Source organism: Sapajus apella, unplaced genomic scaffold (genome assembly GCF_009761245.1).
Source record: "Sapajus apella isolate SASKATOON/1434 unplaced genomic scaffold, GSC_monkey_1.0 scaffold82, whole genome shotgun sequence".
Classification (NCBI taxonomy): domain Eukaryota; kingdom Metazoa; phylum Chordata; class Mammalia; order Primates; family Cebidae; genus Sapajus; species Sapajus apella.
Window position 1 is genome coordinate 9,075,342 of NW_022437022.1, and position 5,911 is coordinate 9,081,252.

The window sequence follows — 5,911 nt, forward strand, 5'->3', positions numbered from 1 at the left end:
GGGGGATCTCTAGCTCGCCTTCCTAAAGAGGCCAGAGGTAGGGCAGCTTCACAGTCAGCTGGGTGACGGGCTGTGTGGTGTCTTCACAACCCTAGATTCTCCTTACTTCTCTGCTCTGCCTCTCAGAGGGTCAGCGTCACTGTTGGGCTGCCTTGTCGCACGGTGACAATGGTGTCCCACAGTCGCAGAGCTTGTATCTGCACTTCAAAGAGAGAGAGACTCCTCTAGCAAATCTCTGCTTGTGTCTCATGAGCCCAGCTGGGTCCCAGGCTGCTGCCGAAGCAATGTTGTCGTTGTCTGAATGCCATACTCAACGTCTAAACTCATCATTTAGACCCCTGGGAGATACATTGCTCCATTCTCTGTCTTGGATTAACCAGGGCCTTCCTGATGGAGGGGCTCTGCCTCTCCCAAAGCCCATGGGCTGCATGAGGCAGGAGAGGCTGCTGGGATGAAAATCCAAAACCCCTTAGGAAAGGGAAAGGGGAGGATGGATTCTAGTTACAATCAACAAAGTGTACAGCACCAGACATTAGGATATTAGGGTTCTCCTATTTGTGACTCTTAAGAGGTGTAGTGTTTTGGAAGGGGAGGGCTCTTTATTTTGAAAGGAGAACAACATCCTTCATTATTCATATAGCATTTCATATAGCAAATCTTTGTGACCAGACATGCTAAGGAATATTCAAGAACATCCGAGAATGAGGAGGCTCAAGTCGTGACTTTTTTTTCTTTGAGACAGAGTCCTGCTCTGTTGTTCATGCTGGAGTGTAGTGGTGCAATCTCAGCTCACTGCAACCTTTGGCTCACTGCAGCTTTTGGCCCACTGCAACCCCCACCTACTGGGTTCAAGGCAGGCTGATTCTCCTGCCTCAGCCTCCCAAGTAGCTGGGATTACAGGCATGTGCCACCGTGCCCAGCTAATTTTGTATTTTTTAGTAGAGACGGGGTTTTACCATGTTGCTCAGGCTGGTCTTGAACTCCTGACCTCAGGGGATCTGCCCACCTCGGCCTCCCAAAGTGCTGGTATTACAGGCGTGAGCCACCAGGTGCGGCCGTCTTGACTCTTTTACATTCATTTTGGAAGCTCAAATTTGACTTTACACCATCCTTCTTTTGTCTGGCCATCACTGAGCTGCAGGGCGCCTGTGTTGGTCCTCTAATCTCGAGTCTGCTGTCACAATACTATCTTGGGTGAGTTCTCTTCTAAGCACATTTCGCATCTAACTGAGTTATCGTCACTTGGTGCCAGGAAAGACTGAGACTGAGGCAGGAAAAGACATGCCTGAGTCAGATTTGTCTTCCAGAGTTTAAACGGTGTTGCTTCCCTCTTTGAATCCTTGGCTTAATTACAAGATAACGTGGAAGTGCTTTAGGATTGACTGTTATTTTGTATTTTCTGGCTTTCGGCTCTTCTCCATTAACATAATGGCTAACCCTGTAACTGTTGTGAAAGAATGAGACCATTTTACCCTGAGCATGGAAGAGGGTAGAGACAATGTCTGTTTTATTGCTTCTGGAGCTACTCTGGAAAACCTTGTTTTATTATGATTCCAGGTGTGCCCACTTGACATGGCAGAGGATGGGTCCATCGTAAAGCCACTGCACTCTCACCTAGAAGTGAGCATGATGGTGGGTTTGGGGACATTCTGGGAGGTTCAGGAGCTTTTCTGCCATCGTCCTGGGAGTAAGAGGCACCCTGCAGTGGGATGCACCCTGCAGGCACGACCTGGGCATGGCGTCCGAGTGGGCCGGGCCGGGCCACACTGCCTCATCAGGGAGTTGTGAGTGGGGAGGCCCCTGAGAACCTTCCAGAGAAAGGGGCTGCCACCCAGCAGGCAACAATGGCCAGGGCAAGACCCAGTAGCACTACTTGAGTAAAGACTCTGATCTCCTCTGCCTCCCTCCTTCCCTTCGCAGCACATTGGGGGAAAAGGGAGGAGGAAGAAGGGGTTGGGCAGAGAACCTCACCCCTCTGCAAACCTACTCCTCCTGCTAGGAGGTGAGGACGTGCAATGGAAGTGGATCAAAATGGATTGAACAAGACTTTGAAAAAAACCCCTGCGTCATTTAAGAGATATGGAATCAGAATGGGATCACTAAAGGACTAGACGTTTATGAGAAAAATAAAGCAGTTTCGTGTTTGTTTCACTTGTTCCGTAAAGTAGTTAGCCACACACATCTAGGATGAATTACACCAAACCAATCTAGCTTTTATTTTTTTTTTATTCAAGACTTCCACACCCACCGTAGATGGAGAATTTCTTTACGCTGATAAAGCCTGTTATATATTTCTTGCCGTGGTGTTTCTTTAGAATACATAGAGAAAGAGGGATATAGGATCTGAGCTCAAAGAGGACCCCAAAGGATGTGAGAAAAAGGAAAATGCATACATTGTTGGTGCGAATGGAAGTTAGGACAACCTCTGTGGAATATGGTCTGGAGATTTCTCAAAGGAGGAAAAATAGAACTCCCCTTGGGTCTGGCAATCCCTCTACTGGTTACATACCCAAAGGAAAAGAAATCATTTTACAAGAAGACTCCTGCACTGTCAGCTGTAGCACTAGTCACAATAGCAAAGTCCTGGAATCAACCCAGGTGCCCATGATCAGAGGACTGGATTAAAAAGTGGTGCATACATACACCGTGGAATAGGACTCAGCCATAAATGAACGAAATCCTGCCTTTTGTGGCAACATGGACAGAGCTGGAGGCCCTTATCCTTAGTGAAATGGCCCAGAAACAGAAAACCCAAAACTTCATGTTCTTACTGGTATGTGGGTAACCCCAGACATGCAGCAGGAAGTAATTGACACTGGAGACTCCAGCTGGCAGGCGAGGGGAGGAGTGAGGGACGAAGTGCCACCTCTTCGGTTGGTTGTACACTATTTGGGTGATGAGTAGGCTGAAAGCCCTGATTTCACCACTGCGCAATATATTCATGTGACACAACTGCGTGTGTACCCCTAAATCCATAAATATACAAATTTAATAAAAATAAAAAAGATTTGGAAAAAATAAGAGGCTCATACCAAACCTGAGTGGCATTTCTATAGCTACGGTTTGAAGGCCCATCCTTAAACAAGCCTGCTCAGCCTCAGTGCCTTGCGCGTGACCTACTTTTTGAAGAAAATATTTATAGAGTGCTTCCTGTGCGTAAGACCTTGTCAGGAGCTGCAGAGGCAAGACTGCTCCTTACAACCTGGCTTCCTTCTGGATGCTTCCCACCTACTGAGCACCAGGCAGTAAAGAAAATGAGAACGTAAGGGTGGAGTCATGGCTCTGAGCAGTGGCAGCGGGTGGGCGCTGTGGTGTGGGAGAAGGGGGTGTTTCTCCTTCCCCAGGCGGGAAGGGAGGCAGAGCAGGCAGGCTCACTGCCCTGAGCAGGGTGGGCTGGCAGAGCATAAGCGTCTTTTGCTCAGGGAGCAGGAATGATAGAGTGACTTAGCTAGGCTGGCTGGGGTGGTTCACACTTGTCACTGCAGCACTTTGGGAGTCTGAGTCCCAGGAATTCTAGACCAGCCTGGGCAATATAGCCAGACCCCCATCTCTACAGAAAATAAAAAATTAGCTAGTGTGGTGGTCTACGCTTGCAGTCCCAGCTACCTGGAGGACTGGGGTAGGAGGATTGTTGAGCCAGGAGTTTGAGGCTTCAGTGAGCTGCGATCACACCGCTGCACTCTAGCCTCGGTGACAGGGCAAGACCCTGTCTCAAAACAAACAAACAAAAATTGGCTAAGTCCTGTTTAATCCTCTCGGATGAAGGCTGGCTAGAGCCTTCTGTCCACCATGGGTCAGGTGTCACAGCCATTGCTGTTTGGTCAATAAAATGCAGCCCAGCAAGTGTGGAGATGACAGAGAGGGGCGGAGAGGGCTGAGCAGGGCTCACAAAGGACAAAGGCGCTGTCGTGTTGATATTGTTTCCCCTTTTCCCAAAAAGAAGCCTGGGAAGCACGGCATGAGTCACTTACGGGCAATGTGAGACAAATTTCTAAAATGGCCCCGCTGCACTCAGCCAATTTCACATCAAAAGCTGCCCCTGCTAAATGCTGAACAGCCATAAATCATGCAGCCTAATGGATTTTGTCCCGTCTATTCAATATCTTCCAGGGCATTGATTTAGAATGTAATGCATTAAGGGAAAAAGAAAACCATATAAGCTTGAACATTTTTGAAGTGAAATCCCTCATGCTAAAAGCATTCCTCCTTCCTTGTGCCGAGACCTTGATACTGCTCTCTCGCTGGGCTCCCCATCGCAGACAACGGCTCACCTCCCAGTGCTGCAGGAAGAATGTGGCTGCCTCAATAGGAGCCCAGCCCTGCCACTCCAGGTGTGTCACCTGGGCGAGCAACCCCAGTCTTGCAGCCACAGTTTTCTCATCCATCCAGTGGACCAGGGCTATGGTGACTACAAATGAGAAAAGGTTACACGGAGCCTAAGGCATCCCTGGCCTTACAGCAGCTGCTTAAAACATGATGGCCAGGATGATGGTTGTTTAAACATGTGGGGTCCCTGCTCTCTTCTGCCATGATTCCTCGTGTCTGGGTTGGAGGCAGCCTGTTTTTCGTGGCCATGGCTGACTAGTTCTTTGACTGGGTGGGGCTATTTTCCAGGCTGTGAGAAAAGAGCCTCGCCCCTGCTGCTCCGAGGCGGGGCTTCTCCCTGCAGAGCCTGGGTCAGGTCAGCTGGGATTCCAGGGCTGACCAATTTGGTCATAAGGGTTGCTCTAACTCACTGTTTGAAACTCAGCCCTGGTAAACAAAACTGTGTTGCAAGATTCTTCATCTCTTGGTTTGCACACCATCCAATTAGTCATGAGTTTAATGTAATTTGAGGTTTTTCTCCCAGATGAAACCCATAGCAAACACACAGAGGAGCCAAAGTGCCTGATTTTTAGAATTTATCGTGATTTTTTTCCTTTTTATAGGCTTTGTATCCCGAACCTTTATAAAGGAGAATAACAAAAACACATAGAAATGAAACTGACATCCTTTTCCTTTTCTTTACTTTCTGTTTGTTTGTTTCTGAGGCAGGTCTCACTCTGTCACCCCGCCTGGCGTGCAATGGTACAATCATTACAGCCTCGATTATAGCAGCGATGACATCACGATAGCCCCCATCTCTCAGGCTCCAGCAATCCTCCTACATCAGCCTCCCAAGGAGCTGGGACTACAGGTGTATGCCACACCTGGCTAATTCTTTTGATTTTTGAGACAGTTCTCACTGTGTTGCACAGGCTGGTCTTGAACTCCTGAGCTTATGTGATCCACCCGCCTCAGCCTCCCAAAGTGCTGGGATTATAGGCACGCATCACTGCACCCAGCCAAAATTGACATTCTTTATGCCATCAGTGTCCTAGAGCTTAGGGTAAGCTTAATTCAGAAAAGCCTTCTTGACTGTGTCCCTGAGCATGAGGAAGGCGTAGGGAGGGGCATGTTTATTCACGGCCGGAGTTCCTTCAGCCTGGGCAAGGGCATGGTTCTGTGGAAACTCTCTGTCCTTCTGATAGACAGGTACCTGCTTTTTTTTTTTTTTTTTGAGACAGAGTCTTGTTCTGTCACCCAGGCTGGGGTGCAGTGGCACAATCTTGGCTCACTGCAACGTCTACCTCCAGGGTTCTAGCAATTCTCCTGCCTCACCCTCCCAAGTGGCTGGGACTACAGGTGCGTGCTGCCACGCCCGGGTAATTTTTTTATATTTTAGTAGATACTAAATTCACCTCATTGCCCAGGCTGGTCTTGAACTCCTGACCTCAGGCAATCCACCCATCTCGTCCTCCCAAAGTGCTAGGATTACAGGTGTGAGTCACTGTGCCCGGCCAGTACCAGCTTCTTGACGCTGGGATATATATGGTATATACTGAAGGCCTCCCTTGACCACTTAGTCTTGGGACATCAGGTGTGTGGCATC